Raw genomic sequence first — 23,625 nt, forward strand, 5'->3', positions numbered from 1 at the left:
TTCTGAATCAGGTCCACAGATCAGAGCAGTTGCCTATTCCTGATCCAATTTAACACATCACAAATGATTGACATGTTACATAGGGTACAACACAAAATAATGCTCTTGTCAGTGTGTCAGGTGGAATTGTCAAATATTTAGACATAATGACTGTTTGCTATATACCAGAGCCCGCAAAGCTCTCATCAGGAAACATGCACAGTGCAAGCACTATGTATAATGTAAGGGTGGGTATTACACATCTGCTGATAACAAATAGAATGGATCCTGCTTCAGTTTTCAACTAATAACAGATTGATCAGTCTACAACACAAAACAACACAGCTAAGAAATAAAGAAACAATGAATTCAATTGTGTGTCTCAACAATTAGTTAATTAAAATCTACATTTTTCAATTAAAAAAAAAAATAACATCAAGATCCTCTTAGAGCAAAATATTAAAAATAAAAAAAACATGGAAGTGTTTAGTACAAATAAAGTAAATTATTACAAAACTGTCCATTTTATTATACCCAACTATTTTACTATACAAAATGTGTTTGCATAATAATTGCCTATTGTCACACTATTACATTAGAAATTGTTACACATTATTGTTTCAAAGTGCAATGTTACACTATTGGTTACATGGACGGCACTGTAGAGCTTTTGTCATGCTACATAAATAAAAGCTAAAATATGTTATTCACCTGTGCACTGCACAGAATTACATTGAATGCTGATACCATATACATCTGAGATTGTTTCAATAAAGTATGATGTTGTGAACACAACATCACATATTCGTCTACGTCACCGATCCCAGCAGAACAACTCGGAATTTTCTGCCAAACACCGCGTAATTCTATTTGAATATACTCTCTGCCCACATCATGCATAATTCAGTAGTGTTGGTGAAGGAGGGGAGGTTCTGTACTGTATTACCGCACTTGAATTGCGTCTCTAGAATGCTGCAGCGGCGACCCTGAGCAAACTACAATTTTGCTGAGATACTGGTCTTTGTTTATGGTTCTTGGTTCCAGAGACGCCAGTTTCTCTGGTTCTCAAGAGGTTCTAGGCTATAACTGATTTGGTGAGTTCACAAATAGCACACATTCATATTATTTTTTAATATTTTACACTAACATGTATTTTATCCTAATGTTCTAATTATTATAGCAAACTCTAACAGCTACAATATATACCCTACAACCAACTCACACATATTATTTTCCCATAGTCTTAACAGATACATTTTATTTTTAACACTAGTGACAAACAGGGCCGGATTAAGGTCTGTCGGGGCCTCTGGGCAACAAACTTGTGGGACCCGTATATACCGCCATTTCATGTCACCCTAGGAACATTTTTTTTTCCTTATTATTCACCTTAATGTCCCAAGTAGTAAGGCCCCTTTTGCAATGCCCACTGTAGTAGTGACCCTTATGCAATGTCCCCAATAGCAGTGCCCCTTATGCAGTGCCCCAAGTAATGGTACCCCTATTCAGTGCCCACTATAGTAGTCCCCTATGCAGTGCCCCCTGTAGTAATGCCCCTTATGCAGTGCCCTCAGTAGTGGTCCCCCTAAGCAGTGCCCATTATATAATGCCCCCAGTATTGGTCCCCTTATACAGTGCCCCCAGTAGTGCCCCTTATATAGTGCCCCCATACCCAGTAGTGGTCCCCCCCTATGCAGTGCCCCTTATATAGTTCCCCCAGTAGTAGCCCCCCTATGCATTGCCCCCAGTAGTAGTCCCTCCCTATACAGTGCCCCCAGTAGTTGTGCCCCCTATGCATTGCCCCCAGTAGTAGTCCCCCCTATGTATTGACCCTAGTAGCGCCCTCCCCAGTGCCCCAATGAAGCAGCCCCCCTATACAGTGACCCCTGTAGTGGTCAACTCTATGCAGTGCCCCTTACACACACACACACAAAAACCTCCACAACATACCTGAATCCCCGCTACCGACGTGACCGCCACTGTCCGCTCCGAATACCGGCTCTTCTCCTGCACTATGGGAGAAACATCAGCGTCATGACATCTCTCCCATCATCACCCACTGCGGGGGGAGCCAGAAGGCGGAGCTCATGAGTGAGCTCCAGCTGGCTCCCTCCATAGACGCAGCAGCCAATGTGAGTCTGTCTTCATCTCATCGGCTGCTATAAGAGAATGGTCATAATCTTTGATAAAGCTTCCATAGGCGGAAGCGAAATGCGTCAGTATTACCTACAATTGTGCTGTTACTGCTTGCCAGACATCATCTTGCTTTAATTGGAAGCTTTGCTGCATAGATACAGTGAGCCGCATATATGCTAACTGAGACGGACTTCCAGGACTAGCAGCACACGGGCGATAAGAGAGAGGCGGTCACAGGCTGACTTAATTAGTGCCTCTGTACATCACTGAAGCCGATCACTTGGAAATCCAACGGAGATAAATCTCCAGCAGTCGGAGTGTGCAAGCGGCTGAAGAGAGGCGGTCACAGGTTGATGTTACTGGAGCCTTTATGTACCTTCAAACCAGAGCCTTCTAACTATGCATGCGGGCTGATTGGAATTGTTCACACCAAAAGTTCTTTATTATAAAGGACTATCATTGCGAATATCCCGTTTTTATTAAAACTGAAGAAAATTGGTCCGTGGGACCATTAAAAGAACTTCCTTATATTTACAAGTCTGGTGAGAGTCAAGTGTTTTTAAAATACTAATACTTAACAGTGGCACTGTGGACTAAATATTAGGTCCTAGTATAGATATATGAGGATCCGAATTGTGGTCTATATTTTATATATTTTTTTTTATGTGTGTTTGATGTATGTATATTGTCATTTGATACTCATTATTGATATATAAAATATATTGAGCAAAAATTGGCATCCTGGTTTAAATTCTGCCCTGTCAATCCTATTTTAGTGTGTTCAACCATTTTTTATTAGCACACCACCATTTGGTCATTTTCTGTGGTTATTGCTGATTTTCTTGGGAAAATTTGTTTTTTAGTAGGTATACACAACCTACTGGTGTGTGCTGCTGTATGGTGATATAGTAGGATTGTTTTTGATTAGCGCCCAGCTTTTTTGGTGTGTTGGGGTGGCATCTCTGAATCAGGCCCAAAATGTTACAAACCATAATATTGTAAATTTAAAAATTATCTTGTACATACAACAGTCTCTCTCTGGGTAGGAGAATTACATTTTGTTTGAGATGTTCTTTCAGAAATGTGATGTTCTGATTGGTAGAAAGGTCCAGAAAACACCTCACAAATGAAATATGGCAATCTGGAAAAGCAGTGCATGTGCTATCAGTGCTGTAGCACAACACCCAGAAGTGATTGACACCTGCAGGAAGTGGATCACAAAGGATAAGAGGTCCAGAAACTCAAAACATGCAAAGAGTGCAGGTGGCAATGCAGATATTGGATCTGTTGTGACAGCATAACTCATGCTCTTGTGGAATGTGTAGAAGGGTCTGTTCACACCCTGGATCCCTAAACTTTTGTTGCACAAGGTAAAATGTTCTCTCTCTCTTTTGTAATATATATTTATACACTAAATGGAAAAAAGTATTTGGCCACCCTTGTAAATTATTGATTTTAGATGATTTTTGTAGCTTATTAAATACTAGTGTTGATTTTTTTAAAGTAATTAGAAAGTACTGTATCATTGGCTATGAAGCATAGGGACAAAGTGTCTCCACAGGTTCTCCAGGAAGTAATCCCACAACCCCAAACCAACAGTGGAGAAAGTGGGACCACCACCATCTGACAATGATATAAAGGAAGTACAGTAAAAATAGAGATTCTTTTAAGTGCCGCCAAACCCATACAGAGACAGAGCTCTAAGGAAAAGGAGATGATGGAAATCCTTCAATATGTAAGAGGGCAGTAACACTTCAAGAGCCCTGTCATTCTCTGAGGAGGAATGCATTTTGGTTGAAAGAATCCTTCAGAACTACAATGATCTGAATGGCATATTAGTTCTGAATATACCTCATAAATAAAAAAGTGGCCACCTGGAAAAGCATCACAGGAATGACAACAGCAGAAGGAGATTCTATGACTGTGAGTGGATAACAAATGATAAGTTGCCCATAATTGCAAAACGTGCAAAAGGCATGGGTGACACAGCCACTCTACTTGTCAACTTGAAGCTGTGTGATAATCTGTTGTTACAGTATGACCTCCATTCTTATAGAAGTCTGTGGACGTCAATGATGCCTAAACTTTATTTACCAAGGTAATAAGTTTAAATTATGTCAATTGTTTTATTAATATGTAAATGTTCTTAATGCAAATTAAGCAGTGGTGTATCCAGCATGGAAACAGAAAGAGCGAGTGACTCCCCTATCACAATGATTCCCAAACTGCATGCTGGCTGGAACCTTAGAGCATATGACTGCTTAGACAATATGCACTATTTCTGTATTTCCCCTCCATTCTCCATTCTTCTCCTCTGTAACATCTTCTCCACAGGATCCAGCCAGTATATATTTACTAATCCTCGGTTTTGGTTTTATGCCAAAAATGATGGAAACTGAAAGACATAGGCCCTGATTCAACAAGGATCATAAATCTGCTTATACGCTCGCAACGCGGTTGCAGATATCAGCAGTGATATATAAATGCTTGCATTTGCAATGCAATCTCAGCCTAAAATGAGGGCGCTCAATAAACTACTACTCACATCTGTACACTTGGGAAACATAGCGAAACAATCAGTAACATCGAGTAAAATCGGACCCATATGCACAGTTAAAGTAGGTTAGACCTAACTCAAGAATTGCTAGAATCAGCATACGCTATGAGGCCTCAGGCTGCGTATGGTATTGCAGTGACTAATTTACACACACCCCTGCAACGCCGTCCCAATGCACTGACATGCCTGCATTCACCTGACCAATCCCCCCCCCGTCACCACCCACAAACGGTACTTCCTGTCAATCACTGTGCAATGAGTCTGCGTACACACTGCGCTCTCATTCCCAATCGCAGTGGCTAGAAAGCGCACACACACATGGCAATGCATAGCCATGCACAGAGTGCAAAAATTGGCTGGCTGCATGCATATTAGCTCTTAAAATTCAAACTGAATTAGGCTGCTAGATCGGGTTTCAATTTAAATTGATATCAGTTGTTTTTCTCTGTTGTATTTGCTGTCAGTTTTGACCATTAAAAGTTAAAATTCAACCATAAAATGATGGCAAACCCTCCCAGACTATAGGGCTGCCTGAGGCAGGTGAGTTCAGGGCAAGTATTACACAGAGCACTATGGCACTATGATCTGTGCAGGCTTTGTTAGGGTAAAAGCACATAACTAGTTAAAACTGAAAAAAACATGTGGAGGTTCTCCTCCCCAAATCAATAACCATCCCTGGACCTCTCAGCCTGGGCTGGTAATGGAAAATCAGGGGGAAAATGGTGTGGGGTTCTCCTGAATTCTAAAAATCTAGGAAATGGGCTGAAACATCTGGGGGGATCATGCTATAGCAGGGAGACCCACAAGATGTGGTCCCCCTACCATAATGGCAACCACTCCCACACTGGTCAGCCAGGGCTGGAATTTTTCATAAACTGGGGACTCCAAAAATAAAATGGGGTTCCCTTTCCCAAGAAAACTACCAGTTCCAGTATGACTAAGTGGTGAATTCAGGGTTAATGGTAAAAAATATACTAATATTGATTGTTACAGGTGTACTACAAGTTCCAGCAAGCCAGCCCCAGCAAATAAGCCAGCCCCAGCAATAACGACAAGACTTTTATATCGACTGTGTAATATTTTATAAAAAAAATAAACACTGCATAATCCAAATAAACCAATTACATACTTACCAAATTGTTGTTTATTTCCTCTTCGGTCCAAGTATGCATCCAATGATCTTGATAAAATAACAAAATGAGCAGAACCCTCCGCCTGGTTAAGAATGGCATTAGTTATTAGAAAATGGAGAGAAAGCCACACCATTTTGTTCTCCCGATTTTCCATTACCAGCCCAGACTGAGAGGTCCAGGACTGGTAATTGATTTTAGGGGGAATCCACACATTTTTATATTCTTAACCAATTCTATACATTTACACCTAACAAAGCCTGTACAGATTATAATGATGTGTATCCCCGCTGCCTCTTTGATACTTTCAACACTCTCCTTCACCCCCCTCCTCCCCTTCCATCATCCCTTGCTGCAACTGACTTTGCCTCCTTCTTCTCTTCCAAAATTTAGGTAATTCCTCACAATTTCTCTGATCTCCCCGCTGCAGCCCCACCTATCCCCACCATCCCTTCCTCCTGGTCACACTACCTTGTCCTGCTTTTGCCACACCACAGGTGATGAGCTTCACTCCCTCATTTTTTCCTCTCCCCCCTCCAGCTGCCCTCTTGACCCCCTCCCTTCTAGCCTCCTCCACTCCCACTCCACCACTACCTGCTCCCACCTTGCTCACCTCTTCAACTTATCGCTCTGGCATCTTTTCCTTGCCATTCAAACATGCTCTTCTCACACCTATACTAAAAAAAACTGCTGCCCCATTTCTCTTCTCCCTTTCTCCTCCAAATAGCTTGAGAGGTTTGTCTACAGCCACCTCACCAGCTACCTCTCTGACAACTCCATCCTTGATCATCCCAATCTGGCTTTTGTCCACTTCACTCCACTGAAACTGCCCTGGTTAAAGTCACCAATGACCTGCTTGCAGCCAAATCCAGGGGCCACTTCTGACTGCTCATCCTCCTGGACCACTCTGTGGCCTTTGACACTGTGGATCATCCTCTATTCCTCCGCACCCTTCAGACTATTAGCCTCTCCAACAGTGTCCATGCTTGGTTCACCTCTTACCTCACTTGCCTCTGGCTCCACCTCCTCCCCTTCAATTCTATCCATTGGTGTCCCACAGGTTACTGTCCTGGGCCCCTTTCTCTTCTCCCTTTACACCTCTTCATTAGGAGAACTCATCAGTTCCTTCAGCCTCCAATACCATCTCTATGCCAATGACACACCACTATACCTCTACTTTCCTAAACTCTCCCATTCCGTCCTCTCTCGGGTATCCAGCTGCCTCTCCATAATCTCTGCTTGGATGTCCGAGTGCTCTCTGAAACTCAACATGAACAAAACCAAATTCATCAACTTCCCCCCTAACAGAGTCTCCACCCCACCAATCTCTCTATCACTGTTGACAAGACCATCATCTCCCCTGTTCTCCAATTTCACCGTTGACTCCGCCCTCTCCTTCTCCCCCCACCATATTGAATATCTGGCTTAATCTTGTCAGTTCCAGCTATGCAACATTGCTTGCAGAAGGACATTCTTCTCCCAGAATGCTACCAAACTTATTATTCACTCACAAATAATTTCTTGCCTTGACTACTGCAACCTTCTCCTCACTGGCCTTCCACGTTGCCATCTCACTCCCCTCCAATCTGTTCTCAACATTGCAGCTAGACTTATATTCTTCTACCCCTGTTCAACTTCCACCACTCCCCTCTGCCAAAACCTGCACTGGCCCCCATTTCACTACAGAATCCTCTTCAAACTCCTCACTTTCAAATCCAACTCCACTGTTCCCTACATCTGCAGTCTTATCTCCTTACATACTCCCTTCTGTCATTCCCAGTCGGCCAATGACCATTGCCTCTCCTCTACCCTGGTTACTGCATCTCATGCTTGAATCCAAGATGTTGTCCCTGCAGCCCCCCTTCATTGGAATAAGCTCCCTCACTCGAACGGGCTCTCCCCGACCTTGCATAGCTTCAAACGTGCACTGAAAAACCTACCTATTCATCAAAGCATACGTTTCAACCACATAACCCTTTCACCAGGTCACTCACCCCACTCTCCTGCCTCAGCCATATGTACCCCACCTACATCCTGCCCACAGGTCCCATCCACATGCTCACACCTAATGTCATATGTCTGCCTTTCCTCTCCCCTAGATTGTAGGAGCAGGGTCCTCCTCCCTACCATTCTCACAGCCCTCTTCTCTAGCACTTCAAAGACAGTCTTCCCAGCTGTATTGTGTACTGAGAATTGTGGTGGTAATTGTTACTTGTGCTCTGTTTATGTTTTGGTTACTGTCTTGTAATATAATATTCTGTGTACCCTGTACTGTACTACTGTTGCCATATATATGGCACTGCAGACCACTTGTGGTGCTTTATAAATAAAATGTGATAATAATACTGTGCTTCTCCCAAACTGACCTGTCTCAGGCAGGTCTATTGTTTGACCAGATTTGCAGTCGATTTACCAATCGTTAGTAAATTTGTGGGTCCTTTTCTGTTTTATGTTTAATAATCGTTTGCTTGTCCGATATTCTAAAGTTTATAAAAGTCTGTACTTTGGTCGGTTTTGCCCTTAGTAAAGTCAGTTTACAAAAACGATGAAAAAATGCCCAAGAACCCAAAACCAACCTTTAATAGATTTAGCCCCAGGGTTTCCTGCAGAACTTCAAGGTAAGTAGGAATACCTGCTCCTCCCCTGACTCTCCTCATGTTGTCCCATTCTCAGTCTCTGTGTCTCTGCAGGTTGGGTACGGGATCCTGGCAGTCAGCATCACTGCAGCATTACTAAAAGATACTGGACTATTGGAGCATTTCTCCCCACACCCATTAGAAATAGATAAATTATATCTCCAAAAATAGAAAAGAGAAATGAAAAAAAATGAGTGTTCAGATCCGGATATAGTTAGAAGCACTGTGCAAAGATGTATCTAAACAATGAAGACAGTTAGGTTTGGAATTTTACTTATAACATTGACTCTTGTGAGTATATTTACCAAGCACTGCTTTTGCATTTTCTGTAGTTTTCTGATCTGCTGATTACTAAAGCCCAAACTGACTGGAAATCACAGAGAAAACAGAATTTTCAATATAATTTACCATCAAAGTGCCATCAATAATATACTATTTAAAGAATATAAGTCCCATATTTAAAAAGCAGCAGACTTCAAAAACACCTGTAAACCGACACAAAACCGCCCAAATAATTCACCTATTTCTGAAATGAAAGTTTTAAGGAAACACAGAGAACTGCCACATTCTAACCAATCAGTGTGACACTATTTTTTCATATGTAAAGCATCCCTACTTATCTATTATAGGCAGTGTTCATTTAAGTAATAGTTAATGATGACATTTTTTTAACGACATAGGGGGGTATTCAATTTGGAGTGAAAAGTCCGTGCTGGACTTTTCGCTCCACTTTGGAGGTTTTCAGGAAATAAATTATCGGGCACATGCTCACTTTATCCCCGTATTCAATTAGAAATAAACAAAAACGGAGCCGGCGGAAAGGTAAGTATCGCCAAAAAACAGGAATTTTCGGGAAATATTCCAGGGACCCCCTAAAGACACATTTTAACCCTTCACTGTGTGTTTAATATATATGTACTTCACTTTTTAATTTCATTCTTTATATGCAGCTGCAGCTGCTCTTAACTATCTCTTTACACTGCACTTTTCTTACTATGGTGGTGCCCTGGGGCAGCTTGGCTGGGCCAGTTTTGGGTGATTCTGTGCTCTGGATTTGAACCCTAGTATGTTAGGGACCTACCCTAAAGAGGTTACCTGGATATGGTGGGTAGGCCCATAACCTTGGCCATGATTATGCTAAAAACCTCTATTGATTGCAAAATTTTATTGCATTTATATATTATTAATAATTTGGAAGTTGTGCACCTGAGATTTGTGTGTTTCTGTACCCCCCTAAAGATGTCTAAACATAGGGGATCACTATGGGTACCCACATTTTTACCTGCTGCAGGAAGTCAGGTTTTCTAATAGCCACAGCAGGTGCATATTTGTGGCTATGAAGAAGTGGTGAAGAACAGCACTTAGATTTTTTTTAAATAACTATTCCTATCAAATTTGGGGTACATGAAAATGGGGGTAAGCATATTTTTAAGTCCCTAAAATTATATTTAAAAATTCAGCAAGAATGCACCTGCCGCTACCAGCCGCATTCTTTTAAACACCAGCCACATACTTGGGAACACCCCTGAATTAATTTCGTTATTTAAAAACTTGTTCCGCATTTTTTTTTTAACCCCAAAATTTAAATCATTTTTTTGGTGTGTCCCTATTTTTTTTTTAACACAGTTCATTTTTAGGGGCTATTCCCAGGGGTGCAGGCTATTTTTTTTAAGCCTGCACCCCTAAACCCCAATTCTGCACTTTTTTTCACCATGTAAAACATGGTGAAAACATACCCCTATTTTTTTATCCCTGTATTTAATTGAATACAGGGATAATTGAAACATGCGAAAATGACATCATCAGTAATTCCAACTTTTCGCAGCATAATTGAATATGGCCCTAAATTGTAAGGACATTTTTTTTGGACTAAATTGTAATGATATCGATAATATAAACATTTTCATATCGAAAATGACATAAAATCTGTGTTCAATTTTAATCTAAGCGATTAAGACTTAAATTTACTAAGGGTCAATTTGACTTTCATTTTGTAGTTCGATTTAGGTCACCTCAAACCGACTCAAATCGAACGTTCAAATCTCTCTTCAAATACCTTATATACTAACATTCGATTTGAGATGCATTTCTCAACTCGAATTTGATTTGGTTTGGTTTGGAACAGTGATTTGCTGTTCAATTTGACATGTTCATGTTCAAATAGAATGGCAAATCCCACTTCAAAATGAACTGCAAATCCTTAACTGCATAAACTGCTTCATGCTTTCACTTTCAGCATGAGCAATTCGTTTTCACACAGATACATGCAGAAATCAGTGAGATCCATGCAAGTATTTGACTGTAACAAGCTTCTAAATAGTTAAATTTAGGGAAAAAAATATGTGAGGTAACCCCACAAAACTTAGTACAACCAACACTGGGGTCTGGGAACCAGACCTGGTCCTGGAATTACATGGGGAAAATTGTGTAGGGATCCCCTGCAAAGTCCAGAACCAGCACTGGACCCTTTCTAGCAGGGGAAGGAGCTGATGCTACAGCCAGTGGAACCCTTTCACCAGGCCCCCCCAGCTGCAGCATCAGCTCTGACCACTATTCAGCCCAGGCCAGAGATCCCTCTCCAGGGCACCCCTGGCCTATACTGATAGCCCGGGGCTATCCCTGCCACCCTTTGGCGGTGGGTGGCGGGTTGATAGTGTAGGTGTAGTGTAAACATAGAATAATAAAAATATTGTCTTTACAGTAGAACTGCAGTTCCCAGTAAACCTCCCCTGCATACTGGTACTTGGAGAACCACAAGTACAAGCAGCTCTTTACAGGTGAACTACAGGTACCAGTGGGCACTTAATGCCCTGCATGCTGGTACTTGTGGTTCTCCAAATACCAGCATGTGGGGGAGGCTTGCTGGGACCTGCAGTTCTATTGTAAAGACAATGTTTTTATTATTGTATTTTTACAGTACACCTACACTATCAACCCACCACCTATCGCCCAGGGGTGGTGGGAAAAGCCCGGGGCTATAAATCTGGGCCAGGGGTGCTCTGCAGAGGGTACCCCTTTATTGGGGGGTCCCCAACTCCCCAGGGATCCCTGGCCTTGGCTGACTAGCATTCAGGGCTGATGCTTTGGCTGGGGGTGCCTGGTGATAGAGCTCCCCTGGCTGTGGCATCAGCTCCCCACTAGAAAGGGTCCGGTGCTGGTTCTGGTCTTTACAGGGAATATCAAAGAAACAGAATTTGCAAGAGGGCAAAGACTGAAAAAAGACAAATAAGTCTTTATGGGGCACTCTTGAAACAAATGTCAATATTGGAAATATTAAAATATACTTTAATTAATTGCCTTGGCTAAAATAAAGTCTAATTCACAACAAACTTAGTTAAAGACAAACATATACAATAAATGTGTGACACGCAAATGCACACAATAAGCAAATCATAATCAGGATCATATGGTCTGTGGTAGCATGAACATGAGGTTGGTATATCCTGTGAATAGGTAAATCGTAATTCCGATCGTATTCTCTGTAATAGTATATATGCAAGGTTAATATATCCTATTAAATTACATAACTCATAGTACTATGTCTACCTCTAGGTAAATATGATTATCAGTAACATAAATTATATTATTATGTACTGATAGTTATATCAATATAAATAGGCAAAAATATGATGATTTATAGGGTCCTAATAAGTTACCCACTAGATAAATTTCTGTAAGGTACAAGTAAAAATATATCACCCACAATAAATAGAAAGGATGATCAATAAGTCAATAAATTGTACAATAGAAATCGAAAATTACTTGTTTTCCATGATCACATCTATTAGCATAACAGAAAAACTGTTAATCATGCAGCATATCCCAAGATCAAAATTCCATAATCAATAAGTACATCTGATTTATTTTGGTCCGATGAAAATTCCAGTGGTAAGGGAAAGTAACCAGTTTACAGTTAGGTATAAGATATCATACAATAGTCAGATCATTATTAGTGCAGTATGTATCCACAATCTCAAAATAATAAAGGCATAACATTACACTTAATAATGCACATAATCCAGAACCCAATGAAATCACAGGTTATATCCTGGCATTGTCAATAATTCATAGAGACACCTACCTTATATAATACCAATATTAGTTAAATAATCAATTTTATAGTCTGCACGAGGAAAAATAATCCATGATGGGCCAGTGCAAAAAATTGTTTTGTAATAATGTTGTATGTATGGTCTACAAGTGATTATTGATACACTGTTATAGTGAATTCAGAGTGATCACATTAGATGAAGGTCCAGTATCACATGGAGATTATACTGGTGTATGTGCCAAGGGATATGACTGATGTATAGAGTCAGGGATGAAAAAAGTAAGATCTGTGGTACTGGGAACGCATACCCTCTTCTGCTTTCCCTGGTCTGGTTCTGACAAGAGATGAGAGAGTGGGACAGCGGGACACACAGATGAAATGAAAGTTAGGCACATCTGCTGTTTGAGGAAAAGCTGTGTCTCTCCCCTGTTACCAATGGGCATTGCAGGGGGATTCACATGCAAGGAACTCAAATGAGAGAGTGCTTTGAAAGGATAGTGAAGTACCTGGTTTGGAATGGAGGAAGGACCACGGCTGCAAGTGCTGTGTTTGAGGACCCTGGTGCTGTACACTGTTCAGACGCGCATTTCGCCGGTATGGCTGGGTCACCTGATCGCGAGGTGGTGTACTTGCTTCCTGGTAGTTAAAGGGCGAGTGCCCAATCAGCGAACCATATTGGAAATTGACTGCTGTTACAGCCAATCCTGGTAAAGCGAGTGTTGAGCCAATCAGCATAGTTGAAAGAATCAATGGGTGTGACGAATAGGTCAATTAGCATAAGTAAACAAAGCGGAGCGAAGGAATCATGATAGTGTGTTTGTTAGTGATCCAGCTACTGGGATATGGTCTATGTAGTTACAGGAGTAAAATATAAATAAAAAGTTAAATTAGATGTATTAATAAATAGAGAGATCATAATCATTAATACAATAAGATATATAAATACAGAATGTAAATACACAATGAGAGTAAAACTGACACAAATATAACCGGGCAAACAGATCCCAGGAGTAGGGATGAATGAGAAGAGAGGAAAAAGGAAGAAAAAGAAATATAGTAACTTATGTGTGATGAGGTGGAATAATATTTAAGGAATGAATGTGAAATCATATAAAGGAGAAGTATGATGGGTATGGAGTGACAAATTAAGTAATAAAATATGCGGATTGAATAAGGTGTGTGAGGGATCGAATGAGGCAAAATTCAGACCTGAGATATGTTAGAGAAGTGTAGAGATCTCACGTACATATAAATAACGTAAGTGAGCAAAGGTAAGAAAGTGAAGTAGTGGTGAAAAAAGTGAATTTAGGAAACGATATCTTGTACTAACAGGATAAAGTAAAAGGGAATAAGTTCCAGGGTAAATAAATTACCAATCACATTCCTTCCTTAAATATTATTCCACCTCATTGCAAATAAGTTACTATATTTCTTTTTCTTTTTCTTCCTTTTTCCTCTCTTCTCATTCATCCCTACTCCTGGGATCTGTTTGCCTCACTGCCCGGTTATATTTGTGTCAGTTTTACTCTCATTGTGTATTTACATTCTGTATTTATATATCTTATTGTATTAACGATTATGATCTCTCTATTTATTAATACATCTAATTTAACTTTTTTATTTATATTTTACTCCTGTAACTACATAGACCATATCCCAGTAGCTGGATCACTAACAAACACACTATAATGATTCCTTCGCTCCGCTTTGTTTACTTATGCTAATTGACCTATTCGTCACACCCATTGATTCTTTCAACTATGCTGATTGGCTCAACACTCGCTTTACCAGGATTGGCTGTAACAGCAGTCAATTTCCAATACAGTTCACTGATTGGGCACACGCCCTTTAACTACCAGGAAGCAAGTACACCACCTCACGATCAGGTGACCAAGTCATACCGGCGAAATGCGCGTCTGAACAGTGTACAGCACCAGGGTCCTCACACACAGCACTTGCAGCCGTGGTCCTTCCTCCATTCCAAACCAGGTACTTCACTATCCTTTCAAAGCACTCTCTCATTTGAGGTCCCTGCATGTGACTCCCCCTGCAATGCCCATTGGTAACAGGGGAGAGACACAGCTTTTCCTCAAACAGCAGAAGTGCCTAACTTTCATTTCATCTGTGTGTCACGCTGTCCCACTCTCTCATCTCTTGTCAGAACCAGACCAGGGAAAGCAGAAGTGGGTATGCGTTCCCAGTACCACAGATCTTACTTTTTTCATCCCTGACTCTATACATCAGTCAAATCCCTTGGCACATACACCAGTATAATCTCCATGTGATACTGGACCTTCATCTAATGTGATCACTCTGAATTCACTATAACAGTGTATCAATAATCACTTGTAGACCATACATACAACATTATTACAAAACAATTTTTTGCACTGGCCCATCAAGGGATTATATTTCCTCATACAGACTATACAATTGATTATTTAACTAATATTGGTATTATATAAGGTAGGTGTCTCTATGAATTATTGACAATGCCAGGATATAACCTGTGATTTCATTGGGTTCTGGATTATGTGCATTATTAAGTGTAATGTTATGCCTTTATTATTTTGAGATTGTGGATACATACTGCACTAATAATGATCTGACTATTGTATGATATCTTATACCTAACTGTAAACTGGTTACTTTCCCTTACCACTGGAATTTTCATCGGACCAAAATAAATCAGATGTACTTATTGATTATGGAATTTTGATCTTGGGATATGCTGCATGATTAACAGTTTTTCTGTTATGCTAATAGATGTGATCATGGAAAACAAGTAATTTTCGATTTCTATTGTACAATTTATTGACTTATTGATCATCCTTTCTATTTATTGTGGGTGATATATTTTTACTTGTACCTTACAGAAATTTATCTAGTGGGTAACTTATTAGGACCCTATAAATCATCATATTTTTGCCTATTTATATTGATATAACTATCAGTACATAATAATACAATTTATGTTACTGATACTCATAATACCTAGAGGTAGACATAGTATTATGAGTTATGTAATTTAATAGGATATATTAACCTTGCATATATACTATTACAGAGCATACGATTGTAATTACGATTTACCTATTCACAGGATATACCAACCTCATGTTCATGCTACCACAGACCATACGATCCTGATTATGATTTGCTTATTGTGTGCATTTGTGTGTCACACATTTACTGTATATGTTTGTCTTTTACTAAGTTTGTTGTGAATTAGACTTTATTTTAGCCAAGGCAATTAATTAAAGTATATTTTAATATTTCCAATATTGACATTTGTTTCAAGAGTGCCCCATAAAGACTTATAAAGACTTATTTGTCTTTTTTCAGACTTTGCCCTCTTGCAAATTCTGTTTCTTTGATATATGTGTATAGCACAAATTGTTTTGGGTGCACCACCAATAATAAGTCATCCAGAGTAAAAATCTTCTTTAATAAATATCATTTGTTTAAACTTTGGTGATAGACTTGAATTTGGTTCTATAATTGAGATACAATTAATATCTATTTTATGTTACACCAGTGCGGACTCCATTCCCTTTTTTGTCTTTACAGGGAATCCCTACACAATTTTTTCCATTGTAATTTCGGAACCAGAACTGGTTCCCAGAGCCCAGTGCTGGTTGTACTAAGTATGGGGGAACCCTACACAATTTTTTCCCTGTACTTAGACAACCATGACTGGCTTTGAAAAGTCTGGGGCTGGTTCTGTTTTGGGAGGTACCTCACGTCTTTTTTTTTCTACATTTAACAAATTCTTTGCTTTTTACATTCAGATACATGCATGCATCTCACTGATTTATGCATGTATCTGTGTCAATCTGATCTTCTTATGCTCAAATCGAAAGCATAAAGCAGGTCTATTCATTTGGGGATTTGAAGTTCGATTTAGAAGTTCAATTTTGTGTACGATTTCAAATTGAATGATAGTAAATAAGGGATTTGAGTGTTGGTCTATGTAAAAGTACCAATGTTTTTCCGATGTTCGATTTGAGGTCGATTTGACTAAAATTCGATTTTACATTCAATTTTACATTTGATTTGGTCTTTAGTAAATACTCAAATGCAAAATCGAATACAAATCAAATGCAAATCGAATGCTAAATCACTCAAAATGCAAAATCGAACCTTAGTATATTTACCCCTTATACTCAATTTAAATCCTTGCCTACATTAACACTGGTTACTACATACACTACTTTCTATTTTTGAAGTAAGGTTTTTATTCATTTTTAAAGAACAAGTATATGTTCTAGATATTTGCATAAAATAAATATATGACCTGTGTAAAGGAAATATGATGGTGTATTAAACTTGTTCTAACAAATGTAAGGCATTAATTTGTATATTATATATGGGAAATATTGAATAGTACTATGTTATATAAGTATGTAGCACATTCTCACTCAGCTTATTGAGAATAGATTACTAAACACATAGGTGAAGTTATGCTGACTGCAAGTTCTCAAGGGAATTTTAGAGAAAAATACTTTAGTAAATCCATTACAATATCATTAAACTGTTTGCAAAAAATGATGACTAAAACATTGACTAAAACTAGACCAAAGTGAAAACTGAGGTCTGCTGACTAAATCTTCACTAAAACAAAGCAAAAAAAAATACTAAAATGTGACTTTAAGCCACAATTTTAAAAATGCAAATAAACTAAATTTAAAATCATTGTCAAAATTAATAGAAAATAACATCAATTGTCTTTGATGTTCAACTCTATTGTAAAGTGGGTTTTTTTGTAAATTCGGTTTTAGTAAATAAGCAGATCACAAAACTGTTGGGAAATTTATGAAAACGTAAAATGAAGGATTAATAAATACACCCCTTAGTCTTTAAGTCTCCAACCACAAAACCAATATCTAAATCTTCCAATCAGTGTAGCCTCTTTGCCACATTCACTCCCCTCATTTGTCTTTTAACTCCTCCCTTATCCCCCTCCCTCTCAGCCCTTGACTTTGCCATCTATTACACATCCAAGATTGACATCATCCAAAAGGCTCTCTCATCTCTCAAACCTGTTCTTATACCTACCCTACTTTCCATCCCACCATATCTTGCATCTCCCTCTCCTTTGGTGATGTAGTTAATGTCCTCCAGTTATCATTACCTGACACCATATACCCCAAGTACACCATTCCATCCTACCTCTTTAGCATCATATCTCCAGAAGCCTTGCCCATTCTTCAACAGGCTAAGGGCCTGATTCAGAGCCGGACGCTCTGATCAGAGCGCTCGCTCTGAACCAGGGCCCTCGTACCTAAAATTGGAGCGGCCTCCTGGCCACTCGCATAGCCAAAAGCACTCCCACTGACGTCACTAGTGATTTCAGTGGGGCCGGCCCCAGACGGTAGGTGTTCCCATGGGAACGCCTCCGTCTGGGCAGCAACGCCCCCGGTACGCCCACCAAAGGGGGCGTGCGGTCAGTCACCATCGAGAGCACACCCCCTTTGGTGCGAGACCCATAGCGACAGCTTGGCTATCAGTATGTGGGTCTCAAACATGCGCATGACGGAGCTCCCTCCATCGTGCGCATGCGCACTAGGGCACCATTGACCTGCTTGCGAGCGCTCAGCGCTCAAAAGCCAGTCTGAATCAGGCCCTAAGTCCACTCCCCACATTCTTTTACCTGTTGGTATCTCTAAGTATTGTTGTTGGATCCCTCCTCTTCTCCCTACATACATCCTCCCATTTGAAAGTCTTCAAGTCTATTGATATCCAATGGAACCTTTATCCTAATGATACTCAAATTCACCTATCATTCCCCTGTCTTCCTTACTCTTCATTTTTGTCTTTTCGAACCTCTCTGTCATCTCATCCTGAATGTCACAGTGCTTTTTAAATTGTACACGAGTTGTGGCCTCCACCAAAATTGCTTTTTCCAATTAAATGTATCTGTTGCTTATCTTATTTTTCTCCCTAACCGCGTTGTGTTGTCCTCCACCCTCTTTAAACTGCTATATTGTCCCTCATTCACCTCAAATGCCAGTTAAAAATTCTAACTCTTATATTCAAAGTACTTAATCCTTCCACTACCTCAGACATTTTCAATCTCATGCTATCCTCACTCTCTCCAATCACCTCCGCTCTTCCATTGCCTTTAAGATATCTCCAAATATGGCACCCTTTTACTCCATTGCAAAGTCGCACTACAGTATCTCACAGTCTCACCAGCTTCAAACATGCATTTTAGTATTCTCTTCCCTCCTCTTAATATTTAAGCTCACATGATAAGGGCTGTTTCCTCTTGTCCAACCCCTAACACAACCCATGCCTCCAGTACTCCTTTTCTGTTATCTCCAAATCCAATTCAGTCACTCTGACACCATATCCTGACTTTTTTAGTGTACAGGCTCATTGAGTGCTGTCATCCCATCCCTGTGAGTCGCCTTTGTCTGTCAATCAATATACAATGAGTTACCCTTTCCTCATGTCCTGTCAGTTTTCACTGTTAGTATATATGTTCCCTGTAAGTGACAGTGGTCACTGTGTGGTGCCTTAAAAGTCAAATATAATAAATGTAATAATATTAAGTGTTCAATATTATTATTGACAATACAATGGTAACAATCTGAACTTTTTTTACAGAAACAAAACAAATCTCAAAAGTCATGGTCCAGAAAAAGATAATGAGGCTTATGTTATAGGCAAAACCAGCTTGGTTTTGCTTTTAGAATGATTGCCGCTTTAAAAATGCAGGAAGTCTCGCAGAATTTCCCACAGCATCTGTTGCTCACACTCTATTACATAAACCCCAATGTATCATTCAGGTAATTAAGGAGATTTAAAGTGTATTTGTAAAAATAATGTCACTGTCCACTATTGTTGATATTTTATTATAGAAATAACTATTGTAGGCATGTCTGTGTTCATGTTCAAAAGGAGAACTTAATTCATCAAGTATATTATTTGGTTAATAAGTTTTAATATTTAGCTAAAAGAAGAATATTACCCTTTAATGTTTAACTAATCATTTAAATGTAACAGATGAACAATGAAACAAATTATGTTTAATGCAATGGTTGGTTTCAAATCATCGACAGAGGAAAAAAGCAAGGAGACAGAGTATAGAAAAATATAAATATGTGGATTTGTGAAGTGTGTGTGTATATATATATATATATATATATATATATATATAAACAATCAATTGGGGTGGCACTCCAAATACACATAAAACAGTCCCCGGTGGCCCTCCCTATTAGGACCCACACAGGAGTCCAAAGATACAGTCACAGAGATGGCGGAACTCAGCTAAGTAAAGGCAGCAAGACACAGGTATATTCTAACATTTTGGAGTACTATTTATTCCTCCATTATCAGAGTACCCTGATGATGGTGGAATAAATAATTATCTGAAATGTTTTAATATACCGTTGTCTTGTGTCTTGCTGCCTTTACTTATATTAGTGCTGCCATCTCTGTGACTCTCTCTCTCTCTCTCTCTCTCTCTCTATATATATATGTATAGTGCTCCAGCACTCCTTCACTCTGTGTCAAATGGACACACAGTCCAAACCTTGCTCTGGTGCCCTCCCGGAGGACAGCACCCCCAATACACCCTGTACACAAAATCACAGGCGGCACTCGGAGACTGGTAAAACACGTGAAACCCTCAGCCGAGGGAATTTTAATCAGTCGACGTTTCGGGGTCCTTCTCCCCTTCCTCAGGACAACAGAATGGCAAACATACAGACAAACAAAGTATTTATACATTATGTCTACTCACCCCTAACGAGGCGCATTGTACACCCGGGCTCCATCCTGCAGCCGCACTTCCGGTCACGGCAACTCCGCAGGAACTGGAAGTGACGACACCCCGCAGGGACCCGGCGTCATGGCAACCTACAATAACATAAATAGTGACATCATTATCATACATAAAAACCTGTAGGTACCAAGGTGCAACCACTCGGTATACATATCTAAGAATAACATATACAAAAGTACATACTATGTGAAAAATAAATATATGTAAGATCTATGCACGAAAATCATGCACAGAAGAGACACGTGTAATAAACTTTCAAAATTATGTGCTCAAACACAGCAAATACAAAAATGATATAGTGAAAAACCACATCTAGATAAAAACATATGCCTATAAATCATATACAAAAAATGTGAAGTTTAAATAATACACAAACAAATCAGAAATACATGTAGAGAAAATTTTGTCATAAAAAATCATTTATAAATACTGGCACTGCCTCTTATTATAATCCATTGATCTAACTTACCACATCCCAAATGCATAGTGAGAAAATATTGCCATCTAGTGGACAACTAGCTCCATTACTACAAAATTTGCCAAAGCATAAACTTTGCTTAATAAACCCATGCCTATATATGAAATGGTTAAAACTAATACATTAAGCTACACAAAGAAAATATCAAAAATTAAAGAAAATTAATAAGACCTAGGGACTCATTTAACCCTCGAGGGGACAGGGTGTCCAATCTATAGATCCACCATGTTTCCAATTGTAGTAGTTTCCTACCCCTATCGCCTCCTCTCAATGACATAGGAACATGATCAATGATCTTGTGTCTAAGAGTGGCCATATTATGTTTATATTGTGCAAAATGGCGTTCCACCGGTTGTTCACTGCCATTGGTAGAAATTGCTGCTCTAATAGCAGATCTATGTTGGGCCATTCTGATTTTAAATTGGCATTCAGTTTTGCCTATGTAATATAGACCACATGGGCATATAATAACATAGATGACAAATCTAGAGGTACACGTTAGAGGCCACCTAATTTTGTATCTTTTACCAGAATACTGGTGAAGTATGGTGTCCAGAATTTCTAGATATGAACACGTCGTGCACCCCAAACATTTGTAGCATCCATCTTTATGGGTCAGAAAATTAGACTTGGGAGTAGGTTTTAGAAAATTAGTCACGTCTGTTTTCACTACCAAATCTTTGATATTTCTCCCTCTAGTTTAACTAGGTAATAATTTGGTGTTATGCAAACATTTTAACTCAGGGTCAGATGTAATAATGGGCCATAACTTCTTTGCTCTTTTATTGATATGTTTGCTCTTCACATCATATTCATGAACCCATGGTAACTGATTTACCACTTTGTCTCTAGTTTTAGTCCTCAACAGATCTTGCCTATTTACAGACAATGCTTTTTGTCTAGCCTTAACCAACTCATCCAGAGGATATCCTCTCTTCTGAAATATTTTTGACATAATGTCTAGTTGTCTAATAGTCTCTACAGGAACAATCGTACACCTGCAAACTCGGATAAATTGGGAAAATGGTAACCCCTTTACAGTAGCTATCGGATGACAGCTCCTGTAATGGAGTAAAGTATTGCGATCTGTTGGTTTGGAAAACAGTGATGTTCTAATTCTTCTGTTCTCTAATGTGATGCAAATATCATGAAAACAGATCGATGTGTCATAGTAGTTTAGGATGAATTTAATGGGGCTATTAGAGAGGTTTTGTTTAGTCACCAATGAAATCAGGAACTCGATGTCACCTTGCCACATAATAAAGACATCATCAATGTATCAAAAATACATTAGTATATTATTAGTAACTGCTGGAGTCACAAAAAACAACTCTTTCTCAATCTGCCACATGTAACTATTAGCAAAGGATGGAGCAACTGCTGACCCTATAGCACAACCTGTGCGTTGTCTATAGAACCTTCCATTAAACAAAAAATAATTATGAGTAAGTGTGAAATTCAGCAATTGCAAAAAAATCTCTGTATCAGGGCCCCAGCACATTCCCAACAATTAACTGCTTAACTACCATGATGCCCGCAGCATGTGGAATGCATGTATACAAGCTTGTAACATCAAGCGTTGTTAAAAAAGTGCCTTCTGGGACCTAACCCAATTCATCAAGTTTATACAACAACATCCCTGAATCTCTAAGGTAGGTGTGTGTATACACAGCTGCAGAAAGGCATCTAAAAATATTGCAATAGGCTCACTCAGAGACCCCCTGGCCGAAATACTAGGCCTACCAGGGGGCCTCTGTGCATCCTTATGGATTTTAGGCAGTGTGTAAAAAATGGGTGCCACAGGATATGTCACCATCAATTTATTTTTCACACTCAAAGAAATCAACCCATCTGTATATGCCATATCAAGAATCAAATCCAGTTCATTTTTGTACAATTCTACCGGGTCACAAGACAATAATTCATAAGCAAAACAATCATTGAGTAAACGATCACATTCATTGATATAACACTCCATATCTTGTATAACAATGGAGCCGCCTTTATTGGCCCCTCTTACAATGATGTCTCTCCTCTTACTTAAATTCTCCAAAGCCAACTTTTCATCAAACTATAAATTATGATACATTGGTCCCATATCTTCCTTCACTGAATCTTCCAATAGTCTAGTAAAAGTTTTTATAGAAGCATTAGATGACTGAGGCTCAAATTTGGACTTACACCCTAATTTAGCTACCCGCTCCGGTAACGCTTCCTGCTGCATGCTTAATGGTTGTTTCTGAAAATTTTCTTTCAATTTTAAAGAACGCTGGAATCTATAAACATCGGTTTTCCATGTTAGACCATGGGAAGTATGAGTGGGAACAAAATAAAGTCCCTTATTAAGCACACTGCATTCAGCTGTTGTTAAATTGAAGATGATAAATTAAAAATTTAATTCTCCTCAATCTCATCGGCCTCCTTGTGTACCTGCCACCTCTTCTGGCCCCCTCTCCTTGTACATTTTCTCCGCGGGCTGCGGCCCCAGCCCGGGTGCTTACCCCTAAAGGGGTCACTAACTTAGTCGATCTATCACTGGCTGATACATAGTCCTCTGATTCACTAGCCGATGTGCTGGAGAATCTCACTTTTTGATATGGTTTCCTAGGCTTAGTAGATTGATGAAGCGTGCTATAATTCTGTGTACTCCCAAGCCATGGGTAAACTCTATGCTGACTATAGTCAGTTTGAACCATTCTAAATTTTTCTTCTTGTATTTTAGAAGATCAGTCTTATATTTATCAAGTTGTTCCTTCAATTTCATCATCCAATCTATCGATGTATTGTTGGCTAATACCGATAAATGCTCCATTTCAAAAGCTACTATTTTATCTTTTGTTACATTTAACTCCCATGTGGATTC

At 39.4% G+C, this 23,625-nt stretch overlaps 1 long non-coding RNA gene across 1 annotated transcript in view; it reads left to right on the top strand.

The window, feature by feature from the left end:
* Positions 1-1,788: 1,788 nt before the first annotated feature.
* The window catches only part of LOC148508610 (uncharacterized), a 30,838-nt gene continuing 9,001 nt past the window's right edge, over positions 1,789-23,625 (top strand). The window contains exons 1-2 of the long non-coding RNA XR_015869574.1: positions 1,789-4,213; positions 19,102-19,283. This is a non-coding gene — a long non-coding RNA (uncharacterized LOC148508610). The remainder of the gene's footprint in view (positions 4,214-19,101; positions 19,284-23,625) is intronic.

The sequence above is a fragment of the Taudactylus pleione genome, unplaced genomic scaffold (assembly GCF_031769625.1).
Source record: "Taudactylus pleione unplaced genomic scaffold, aTauple2 ptg000353l, whole genome shotgun sequence".
Taxonomy (NCBI): Eukaryota; Metazoa; Chordata; class Amphibia; order Anura; family Myobatrachidae; genus Taudactylus; species Taudactylus pleione.